Source organism: Nomascus leucogenys, chromosome 8 (assembly GCF_006542625.1).
Source record: "Nomascus leucogenys isolate Asia chromosome 8, Asia_NLE_v1, whole genome shotgun sequence".
Taxonomy (NCBI): domain Eukaryota; kingdom Metazoa; phylum Chordata; class Mammalia; order Primates; family Hylobatidae; genus Nomascus; species Nomascus leucogenys.
Window position 1 is genome coordinate 98,083,383 of NC_044388.1, and position 12,763 is coordinate 98,096,145.

At 43.5% G+C, this 12,763-nt stretch overlaps 1 protein-coding gene and 1 long non-coding RNA gene across 4 annotated transcripts in view; both read right to left on the minus strand.

The window, feature by feature from the left end:
- Nucleotides 1-3,904, minus strand: part of LOC100581815 — an 83,414-nt gene extending 79,510 nt beyond the window's left edge. The window contains exon 1 of the long non-coding RNA XR_121650.2: nt 3,207-3,904. This is a non-coding gene — a long non-coding RNA (uncharacterized LOC100581815). The remainder of the gene's footprint in view (nt 1-3,206) is intronic.
- The window catches only part of TTLL11 (tubulin tyrosine ligase like 11), a 288,007-nt gene that overhangs the window by 148,509 nt on the left and 126,735 nt on the right, over nt 1-12,763 (minus strand). The window lies entirely within an intron of this gene.

Genomic DNA, 12,763 nt, shown 5'->3' on the forward strand with positions numbered 1-12,763 from the left:
AGCTGTCCATGCTCTGGGAGCCCCATGTCCTGTCCTGCCTTGCAGCCCTCACCAAGATTTGCTTCCTCGGCTTAGGTCTCCCTCACTGCCTCCTTCCTGACCCACATCTCCTCATGCCCAGGCCTGGCTCACCTGGCTGTTGGTGCTTCTGCTGTCTCCTGCACCTCACAGAGGCTACGGGCATCACCGATCCAGCCTCTAGCACAGAACCTACATGTAGCAAGCCCTCAGCACTCATTCATGCACGTATGCATACTTGCATTCGTTCACACCTTAGCAGTTTCTCAGGATTGGTCTACGGCGCTGCAGAGGCATGGCGCAGTCCGGAGGAAGAAAATGATCCTCTCTAAGTAAATAAAGGCATCCCCCAAGACAGGAATTGCACATCCAGCAAAGCCAGCCCCACAGTTAGACACAGAAGGCTGCTGACTCTCACTGATGAGATGCACGCCCAGAGAGGATGAGCCTGGGGGTGGATCCTCCTGCTCTGAACCGCTCAAATTCCACCCTCTCCCACCTCTCTCATTAGCCTCTGTGATGAGGGTTGCAAAGGGCTCTTCGGCTGCTTAAAGTGAAGGAAGAAATGGAAATTGCTTCAAAAGAAAAGGAAGGAAAGCAGCTAGAGAACACTGCCAAACACTTGGTGTGATAACCAAGGGTTTTCAAATGATGACTGAAACTGGCTTTCATTTTGATCTTCCATTTCTGATAATCTAACAGATCATTAGCAGAAAATCAAGTCCATCCTCACGGTCGAAGATGAACCTGGCACTGCTGTAGCACTCTTCCCACTTTACCACCTCTTCCTCCACACTTTTATTCTCAAGAAAAAAAAAAGAAATGCTTTCAGGTTACATATATTGTTCAATTTATTTAACTACATTCAGATTGGATATTTCCATGTCAAATACTTTCTTAGGAATAAGCAACATATTCCTTCTCTCCAAATTAAGAACTTCTCATTGCTTTGTAGGTTTAAAAACATCCAACTGAAAACTCCCTTTTATGGATGAAAAAAAAAAACAACAACAAAGTACAGAGAGTGGGAATCTCTGCCCTATTTATGGTGATAAATGCCAGAGCCAAATTTACCCCCAAGAGTCTCGCTCCAGGGTCCCAACCCTCACCCACTCCACTCTTCTACTGTACATTGAAAACCAGAGTACATCTCTATTCTTGCTGCCCCAGGGACTCTCTCTACCCTACGACACCATTCTCATTGCACGCAGAGCTTTAAGCATAGATGCTAGAAATAAACTGAACATTCCCCAATAGGGAGGCAAACTCTGGTCCAGTCATTGATGAAAATGATGTTCAAGAAGAGTTGTGAATGAGAAAGGGGCAACTACTGCCTTATAAAAGGGAGAAAAATAGGTCAGGTGCCGTGGCTTATGCCTGTAACCCCAGAACTTTGGGAGGCCAAGGTGGGTGGATCGCCTGAGGTCAGGAGTTCGAGACCAGCCTGGCCAACACAGTGAAACCCCGTCTCTACTAAAAATACAAAAATTAGCCAGGCGTGGTGGTGGGTGCCTGTGATCCCAGCTACTCAGGAGGCTGAGGCAGGAGAACCACTTGAACCTGGGAGGCAGAGGTTGCAGTGAGCTGAGATCGCGCCACTGCACTCCAGCTTGGGCAACAGAGTGAGACTCCATCCCAGAAAAAAGGAGAAAAATAAAAACAGCATACCAAAATTACAGAGACAGTATGACTTCAACTATAAATAACAGGAGAAGATTATACTATTTTTATTAAGTAAAAAGTTAATCAGGTTAGCTCTGGGTGGCTGACTTTGAGGGAGATGCCATGCTATGCACTTTTCAGTACTTCTCAATTTTTCCACAATAAGCACACATTACTTTTATAATGAGGAAAACATTTTAGTATGAAATGGGCAGCAGGGAAGCAGCATCTGTCTTCTCCACCCCAAAATGCCCTTTTGGAACTATGATGGGTGGTCCTGACCCACACCATTGGTGCCTCCCGAACTCCACCCAACCCTGTCACCTGCTTCCTGCCTCCACACTTCCTCTCCCAAGCCTACTTACATATTCTTACGTATCCAAGCCCAAGCTAGTGCAAGCCCTACCTTCTTTACCTTCTTCAAGAGGCTTGTCTTGACCATTGCCAGCCAACTATTAGGTTGAACCATATGACATTGCCATTCTTGTATTCCAGAAATTGTCTGCTATCGGCAATTTCATGTGACTCAATCTGGTCCTTGGCTCACCAGGTCTTCTTATGAAACTTCAGCCTGTTCTCCGGTCTGGGACACATAACTGCACACGGGGAATATTCTACCTTGGACTCTCTTGTCTCATGTGAGATCCTGCTTTAAGTCACTCTTCTTTGTACATTGGCTTACATTATATTCATTCTGGTTGTGAACATTATTGAAAATAAAGTCACTGCCTCACTGACCACAGACCTTCCTTACCCATAAGCACCTGCTTGGGTTCTGCGCTTGGCCCTGGAGACAGAGACATGAGACCCTGCCCCAAAGTTTACAGACAGAGAACAGGCCTTGGATAGGCATGAACCCAATCAGGGAATGCTAACACCTTGCAGGCACCTATCTCTTTCATGTGCTAAATACCTGCACGTCTGTTCTCTTGCAGGGCAAGAGCTGGACAGACCTAGCTTTAAATCTCAGTCTGTCTCTCATAAACAGGTGGACTTGGCCATGCCACTCAACCTCTCCAAGCCTCGATGTCCTCATCTATAAAATAGAAGTAGTCATAGCCCCTACTGCAGATCCTATGTGAGGACTAGCTGGGACTATATGTGAACATTTACCACCATGCTATACACAGTCAGCACTCAAGAAACACTCCTTTGTGAACCAGGCAGAGCAGAAACTATTATTCCCTTTTTTTATAATGAAGAAACTGAACCCAAGAAAGTCTAAGTGACTTTTCTGAGACCAAAGTGGAGCTGATACTACAACCTTGGTGTCCTAAGCCCAGCATGTGCTGTGTTCTGGGCTAACAACTGCTGATTCTAAAAGCACACAAACATTTAAGGTTCACTGGTGCAACTCCTAAGGAAATTTCCAAACACATTTGCTACCTCATCACTACCTGGAATAACTTTGGAAGAGCCCACAAAGAATTCAGCACTGCCATTTCCCCGTAATGATGACTGACTGGCCATATGCTTGTCTAGTTTCCCATCTGCTCCATGCACGGCAAGAGGGAGAGCGTGCCTACCTGCCGGCGGAGGGGCTCGGCTCCTGTCTAATGGCCCTCTGGAATGACATTCTCACATCAGCTCAGGAAATTCTTCCCCATACATCTTGGAAATGGTTCCCTCTCAACAGACTTCCCACAAATAAGGCTTTTGCTGGTTACTTCTGACTTAATGCTTAAACGTTTTCAAATGGAAGAGAGTTGTCTGGTTTTACTTCTTGCACATAAAATAATGCACTTATCATTAGTCATCTCCTTCCTGCTCACACTTGAAAATGTATGCACATTTTTCTCATTTACTATCATCTGAAACCTGAGACCTTTCAAGGTATGGGGAATGCAATGTATCTTGAAGTCAGGAACCTCAGACAAGTTGTGGCTTTTTATAGCCTCCAATGATAATAGGATGACAGTTTGGTTCTTCACTTTTTGAAAATATGGTGAAACTTCTGGCTTTTGCTCCAGAAAAAAAATACACATATACACAAAATCACAGACAGCCTTCAAGACTTCATGCATTCCAGATAGAAAAACAGCTCCATAACAAACCTGCTCATGGACCCCCTGACCCTGAAATAAAAGTTGGAAAAAAAAAAAAAAAGGTTTTGAATACTGTGCCAGGGACTAAGAATAAAGACTGTGACACATTCATTAGAGGAGAGAAAAAAAAATCACACAAAAAAACAAGCTCAAATTTCTTTTCCTTTTTATTTTTTTTTTTTTTTGGAGACTGAGTCTCCCTCTGTTGCCTAGGCTGGAGTGCAATGGTGCGATCTCAGCTCACTGCAACCTCTGCCTCCTGGGTTCAAGCGATTCTCCTGCCTTAGCCTCCTGAGTAGCTGGGATTCCAGGGAGGTGCCACCATGCCTAGCTAATTTTTATATTTTTAGTAGAGATGGGGTTTTACCAAGTTGGCCAGGCTGGTCTCGAACTCCTGACTTCACGTGATCCACGGCCTAGGCATCCCAAAGTGCTGGGATTACAGGCGTGAGCCAGCGTGCCTGGCCTCAAATTTCTTGACATTCAAGGCCATAAACCTCTGGCTTTGGGTTTCCATCTAGCTCCCACCTTCCTGTCTCCTAATCCACTCCATGTACCCATCCCTCCCACCTACCTGAACTCCTCAAGGCTCCCCCAACAGAGACTTTTGCCTTTGTTTTCTTCACCAGGGACCTCCTTCCCCTCATTTTCATATTTCAAATCCTATTCACGCTTTAAACCTCAGCTCAAGTGCCACCTCCTTGTCAGTTTTTAAAAGTTCTTCCCATCAGGAAATAACCTCTCCCCACACTTTCCTCTCTTGGCAATTTGTCTTTATGCTTTCAGTACTTAGCACATTCCACCTTACAGATACTGATGCGTGGGTCTTGCCACCCCTACTGGCTGGCGATCTAATTCACTTCTGCAGTCTTCCCCTGACACACAGTAAGTGCTCAATAAACACTCGAAATAAATAAATATATTTCTCTAATCCACACATGGTGTAAATGAAATGCAAATAAGTATGCAAATATTCATTTCTCTGTGACCCAGACTTTTTTATTTATGTAAAATCTTCAGAGGCGCTTGGGGTCAATGCGTGCTGGTCTGCAGGGTCAGGGTTCCTGATTGAACTCTCATGTATTAGTCTGTTTTCACACTGCTATAAAGAACTACCTGAGACTGGGTAATTTATGACGAAGAGGTTTAACCGACTTACGGTTCTGCAGGCTTAACAGGAAGCATGACTCGGAGGCCTCAGGAAACTCATAATCATGGCGGAAGGCAAAGGGGAGGCAAGGACCTTCTTCACAAGGTGGCAGGAAAGACAGAGAGAGAAGGGGGAGCTGCCACACACTTTTAAACCATCAGATCTCACGAGAACTCACTCGCTACCACAAGAACAGCATGGGTGAAACTGCCCCCGTGATCCAATCACCTCCCACCAGATCTTGTGGGGACTACAATCCGAGATGAGATTTGGGTAGGGACACAGAGCCAAACCGTATCACCTCAGGAATCAGTTGAGCCCAGAATTTCAACCAAAGGTCAGCAGTGCACACATGAACGGGCCATTCAGCAGGATAGCGGATGATTCTTCAGGAAGAATCTATTCTCCAGTCAGAAGGATCATGTTCTGTGCTTCTGACAGCATGCTTAGTCTAGACAGTTAAGAACTCCTCTTCGTTATTTTTGAGGGGACTTCAATAAGAGGTGCCACCAATTTAAGGGGCAGGGCTCTGGGTCTGGAGAATTTCTGATTAATGTTTCTCTAATCTTCTCCAGGACTGGACAAAGCCACATTCCTTGGTTGTACGACAAGGCCTAGCCACAAAACAGAGTCCACTGGGAGATTCCTTGTTTTCTGTTCTCTGAGAATGTTTCAACTTTATTCTAGATTCTACATAGAATCTACCGGATTTGGGGATTCATCTATTGGCACCAAACATGGCACAGGGCCCAAGAGATGTGCTTGGAGACAAGGTAAGAAGTAAAGCCTGAGTGCCCAATAAAACCTTTAGTGGACAAACACTTCCGAATTAGGACCACAGCTGCTTGGCAGGCTGTCTCCTCTCTTTACAGCGAACCTGGTTGTTATGGTGATAGGAAGTAATGAAACGGGGAGAGGATTGTGAAATGTTATGTGGAAAAAGGGGATTCTGGGCCGTATATAAGTCATGTTCCAAATATATACCTTTGAATGAGAGGAAAGCAGTCCATAACCCAGCTCCCAGGCATTGCGCGGCATCGTAATATCAATAAAACCCCTCCGATTTCTCCAAGCCTGTCTCTGTCTTCATTTATATTACATTGGGGTCCTGAATGGCTATGATTCTTGAGAAAGGAGTCCAGTTCCCTGAAATATCTATGTTCAGGAGAAGGAGCCCAATACTAGTAAAATGGGTCCCCTGGGAGCCAAAAATTAATCAACTGATGGAACAAGCACCTTGCTTTAAAAACAGTTGAGATCGCAATTTATTTACTTCTGCCTTTGACAGAAGTTTTAAAAAGAAAGACTTGGGCTGCCCTAATACTTTGAGTGAAAGGGGAAATTTTCCATTGATTATTCTTATTTTTTTCGCATACCTTCAAAGTTAAGCTTTGAATGTGAAATGGCAAGTGAAGACCAATACAGCCTCTTGGCCAAGCGAACACTGGTGTAGGAGTCACGCCCAGGGCCCAGTTTCCAGTCTATCTCTTACTAGCTTTGGGACTTGGGGCAAGTTTCTTACCTATCTCCAGCATAGCTTCCCCATGTATGATTCAGGGGAGAAGAACCATTATGTCCACAACTCAAACAGCTTGCCTCAAGAGCTGGTGACTTATTTGTCACCATCAGCATGATTTTAAAGGAAAGGCTGATTGACCACTTGGTGACCCTAAGAACTAGCTGTTGTCTAATGCTTTCAGATTCCATGGGCCTTTCTCACATGTCATTTCATATCATGACTGTGACAATCCAGCCAAGTAGATACCTGGATTTCCATTTTACAGACATGATTAGACCAAAGTGACTTGACCACCAAGCTCAGGGTACAATGATCAGAGATTAAGGACATTATCCCAGGCCTGGCTGATACCAAGTCTGTTGTCTTGCCAGGACACAGGCCGCTCCTCTGTCAGTGATGCTTCAGCGGGAGATTCTTTTTTTTTTTTTTTTTTTTTTTTTTGAGACGGAGTCTTGCTCTGTCGCCCAGGCTGGAGTGCAGTGGCTCTATCTTGGCTCATTGCAACCTCCGCCTTCTGGGTTCAAGCGATTCTCTTGCCTCAGCCTCCCAAGTAGCTGGAATTACAGGCGCCCACCACCAGGCCCAGCTAATTTTTGTATTTTTAGTAAAGATGGGGTTTCACCATGTTGGCCAGGCTGGTCTCAAACTGCTGACCTCATGATCCGCCCGCTTCGGCCTCCCAAAGTTCTGGGATTACAGGCATGAGCCACCGCGCCCAGCCTCAGAGGGAGATTCTTGAACCAGGGAACTGACCAGCATGATGAGTTCTAAGGTCTGGGCTTTTAGCAATAAATGAGGAGGCTGGATGAAAACAGGAGTTCTAAAAACTTCTCGTAGCAGAAAAGATCCCCTCTCTTCAAAGGAAATCTAATGTAGAATGCCAACATATGAAATAGATCATTGTAGCATCCCTCTGGTTGAAAAAGAGATGGCATCCACCCAAATGTCCATCAACTGACAAATTAATACTAAATGTGGTCTATCCATCTCTTGGAATATTATTCAGCTGTAAAAAGGAATGAAGTACTGACACAAGCCACAACAAGGGTGAACTTCGAAAATATTATATTAAGTGAAAGAAGCCAATCACAAAAGACTGCATAGGGTATGATTCTATACAGATGAAATATCCAGAATAGCTAAATCCGCAGAGACAGCAAGCAGACTGTTGGTTGCCGGGAACTGGGGGGAGGGGGAATGGAGAGTGATGCTTGATGGTTTCCTTTTGGAGTGGCAGAACACTGTGGAGCTGGTGGTGATGGTTGCACAACTTTGTGAATGTACTAAATGCCACTGAATTGTGTGCTTTCAAATGGTTCATTGTATCATATATGAATTTTACCTCCATTTATATAATGTTTCCAGAATCCTACCCCATAAGCTTCTTGCTTCCCATGTCCCTACAGAGCCTCCAGGGAACCCTGGTAAGAAAATCAATTGAGTCACTAGATCTTACAAAATGCTACCTTAGCCAAAATAGTTCACACAGGACAGATGTTTTCCTCCTTCAGGAGCCAAAGGTAATTTCTCCTAACACATGAAATAAATATCAGCCAGTGACATCTTGCTACCTGGAAACAGAACCTTCCATTGGTAACCAGCTCCAATGTCGATTCTAGTCCACAGTTATCAAGTAGCTTCATTTTTAGGATACATCATTGATTTTAAACTAAAAAATCTACTTTAAATATACCAGGAAAGAGAATAATAACTATTATTTTTTCTTTAATAATAACATTGCTTTTTCTTTCATGTCCAGTAGATACTTTCTTTCTTTTTTCTTTTCTTTTTTTTTTTTTTTTTTTTTTGAGATGGAGTCTCGCTCTGTTGTCAGGCTGGAGTGCAGTGGTGTGATCTCGGCTTACTGCAACCTCTGCCTCCCAGGTTCAAGCGATTCTTCTGCCTCAGCCTCCCGAGTAGCTGGGACTACAGGCACACACCACCATGCCTGGCTAATTTTTTTTTTATATTTTTAGTAGAGACAGGGTTTCACCATATTGGCCAGGCTGGTCTCCAACTCCTGACCTTGTGATCTGCTGTTGAGTGGTAAACTCAGCATTATCAAGCACTTACTATACATTAAAAGTTTTTCTCACTTATTTTTATTTATTTTTTGAGACATAGTCTCACTCTGTCACCCAGGCTGGAGGGTAGTGGCATGATCTCAGCTCACTGCAACCTCCATCTCCCGGGTTCAAGCGATTCTCCTGCCTCAGCCTCTCAAGTAGCTGGGATTATAGGCATGCACCACCATGCCCAGTTAATTTTTGTATTTTTAGTAGAGATGGGGTTTCACCATGTTGGCCAGGCTGGTCTTGAACTCCTGACCTCAAGTAATCCGCCCACCTCGGCCTCCCAAAGTGCTGGGATTACAGGTGTGAGCCACCGTGCCCGGCCTCTCATTGTTTATTTGAACATCATTATCCCCATTTTATAGAAAAGGATACTGAGGCTCAAAACAGCTATGTGACATCTCCAAGGACTCACCACCAGTTGGTGACAGAGTCAGGACTGGAATCTCAGGTGTTTCAGCTCCAGAGAAGGCACCCTCGAATATGCCAAGGTGGGTGTCAGCAGAGTCAAGTTCTTCCCCCAGTAGACTGCCTGAGGACTGCTTTCAGTCCCACCAAGAAACTGACCCTAGGCTACAAGACCCAGAGTTCGGGCAGATGGGTGATGCATGGACATGGGTCTGGGGCTCCTTCTGAGGACTCCTCTGCACCCATCCAGGGCAGTTTGGGGAGATGAGGAGTTTGGGGCATCTACTTTTTATCTTTAGTCTGTGTGAGGAAGTGAAGACCCACCTCAGCAGTCTTGCTGACAAACTGTTCTCAAGAAATAACTAATGATGGACAGACATTTCAGACCCTCTTTCGCTAAAGAGTTGAAGGGAAAAGCTGGGATTCCATTTGTTTTTTTCAAAAAATAGGGCAGATTCTGTGCAAACGCTAGAAACCCTGGCTTCTAAAGGTAACTTCTAGCCTGGAAGTCTACATAACATCATTTTATGCAGTTGGAGTGACATAGTCTCAGATTTGGACACAGGATTCAGCACTACAACACTGTGCAGCATAAATCAGATAATTTTTCAACTTATTCTGAAGTATTTCTAGGCAAAGGAGTTGAGAATAATTTCAGCCTTTTCCTCTGCATGGGAAATTTATCAAAATGATCATAATCCCTTACATATAAACACTCTTTATGGATTACAAAGTACCTTCATGGATGATCCTTGCTGAGTTAAAAAAAAAAAAAAAGGTGAAATTAAGAAAAAATACCAGTAAATGGCATTAGCTATTATCATATATCTTTATATTGTAGGTAAGAAGAGGATGAGATGAAAGGGTTTTATATTAGAAAAAAAGTCAAGTTCCAACTTCTAACTGTTTCTGGTTATCAATAAAAAAAAAGTCAATGCTTTTTAAATTAAAAATGAGATGCTGCTATTTATGACTTGATAAGTTGTAAAATGCCTCTCCTATCCTTCCCAATGGTCCTATGCCCCATTATTATTAAATTTTAGGCCTGCAGCTCATATAGATCACATAGAATGCAGCTCCTATGGATTAATTGGTGTAGGTAAAGAAAAGCAACTAGAACAAGAAAAATAAAACTAAATTCGTTTCAATGTCATTTAATGAAAATACAGTAGAACACTTCTATCCCTTCATGTTTAGGTGGCAGAGCTTAAAAAGACTCAGGCCATACAATGGCTCTTGAACTTCTTGTTCCCAATAAAGGAATAAGAATGCTGATGTGTCTCAAAAAGTGGGCAAATGATATGAACAGACACTTCTCAAAAGAAGACATTTATGTGTCCAACAAAGATATGAAAAAAAGCTCATCATCACTGGTCATTAGAGAAATGCAAATCAAAACCACAATGAGATACCATCTCACGCCAGTTAGAATGGCGATCATTAAAAAGTCAGGAAACAACAGATGCTGGAGAGAATGTGGAGAAATAGGAACGCTTTTACACTGTTGATGGGAGTGTAAATTAGTTCAACTATTGTGGAGGACAGTATGGCGATTCCTCAAGGATCTAGAACCAGAAATACCATTTGGCCCAGCAATCCCATTACTGGGTATATACCCAAAGGATTATAAATCTTTCTACTATAAAGACACTTGCACACGTATGTTTATTGCAGCACTAGTCACAGTAGCAAAGACTTGGAACCAAACCAAATGCCCATCAACGATAGACTGGATAAAGAAAATGTGGCATATATACACCATGGAATACTATACAGCCATAAAAAAGGATGAGTTCATGTCCTTTGCAGGGACATGAATGAAGCTGGAAACCATCATTCTTAGCAAACTAACACAAAAACAGGAAACCAAACACCACATGTTCTCACTCATAAGTGGGAGTTGAACAATGAGAACACATGAGCACAGGGAGGGGAATATCACACACTGGGGCCTGTTGGTGGGTGGGGACTAGGGGAGGGAATAGCATTAGGAGAAATACCTAACATAGATGACGGGTTGATGGGTGCAGCAAACCACCATGGCAGGTGTATACCTATGTAACAAACCTGTATGTTCTGCACATGTATCCCAGAACTTAAAGAATAAAAAAGAAGAAAAACAAAAAGAATGCTGATTTGTCAAAGTCATCCTAAGAAAACTGTACTGCCAGCCATACTGGCATACATCGCTACCCAAATCTCCTTACAGTACCATACGATTTCTCAGAACCTAATATCTGCTGGTGAGACCAATAACTATTAGAGAATAGGTTTTTGAGGAATGAGTTTTACTGCAGTAAGTCTGACCAAATTGCAATTAATCCATTGCTTTTCCCTTGGGATGGCTAAAGAAAGCAGCTGCAGACACGTACGTACTGGTGAACACATTATTTGGCTGCCATCGGGTCTGAGCTGCTCAGAGGACAGCTTTGAAGCACTGATCGGTGGAAGAAGCCACACCTGGTGGGACTGGCCCATACAAACTACAGGTAAACATTCTCAGCCGAGTCTTGCCAACAATGGCAATCTGTGCCTCACACAGTCAATAACACTCTTGACAAGAACTCAGCCGGGCCGGCGCCATCCAGCCTGACTCAGACTATGACCAATACTTCTTCAGGGTAATATTTCCTGCAGGGCAGTGGCACTCAGCCTTGGCTGCACAGCAGAATCACCTAGGGAACCTAGAAAACTTTCTGTGGCCAGGCCTTCCACCCAGGGCAATTAAAATCAGCACCTCTAGAAGTGGAAACTCTAGTATTGGTATTTCTGAAAGCTGCCCAGAGGGTTCTAACGTGCAGCCAAGCGTGAGAAGCACTACCATAGGGTGATATTTGGGCTTGAGCCCAGGTGGTGAGAAGCCTTGGTAGAGGAACCTGCAAACCACCACTTGCTTGGGGAAGTCTGCATTCCTCCCAGTCTTGAACAATTACTGACAAGTGCTTTATTTGTCTGCACACATTAGGGCCAATCTGATTCGTCTAGGGATATGAGAAGTGCTATTTGAGATGCCTTTGATTTTTCTTCCTGAAACATTGACACAATGATATGTACTCAACCCCTCAACCCCTATTTTGTGAGAGCCTGGAATTTGGTAAAAACAAAACAACATACTCAAGTGAAATATCCTTCATTTCTGGGGTGATTTCATGGAGGGAGGGCAGAGCACATATATCCACCAACAATGCAATGTAATGTACCACTGAGTGGGTGGGGACGAAGCAGAATTACAAGTGTTGTAAATATTATAGAACTGTCATTAAATCGGCCCTGCCAATTTTGAAACTAAAAGTTTATACTGCAAGAGTGTAAACATGAAAATAAAAAGGAAGCAACTCTTAACCATGTCCTAGTTACCTATGGCCCTCTTCTCCTGCATTTTATTGTACTTTTCCTGTGCTTGAGGATTTCAAAGAGAAGCACTATGTGTGCAATGGCGGGCAAGTGGGACGCCTAGCCTTGAGGAAGACAGCTGCTTAGAAGAGACATTCCATATGAAATTCTGGGTTGAAAATTCTTTTCTTTAAGAATGTTGAATATGGACACAGGAAGGGGAACATCACACACCAGGGCCTGTTGTGGGGTCGGCGGAGGGGAGAGGGATAGCATTAGGAGATATACCTAATGTTAAATGACAAGTTAATTGGTGCAGCACACCAACATGGCACACGTATACATATGTAACAAACCTGCACGTTGTGCACATGTACCCTAAAACTTAAAGTATAATAATAATAAAAAAAAAAGAAGAGACATTCCAGATTTGGATAACACTCAGAAATTCATCAACGAAGCCCATTTGTCAGATTACTCCCGATTTGAGTCACTGATTGCTTGGGGGCTGATATTTATATAACAAAGATATTTTATTAGAATTGTTTAAGATGTA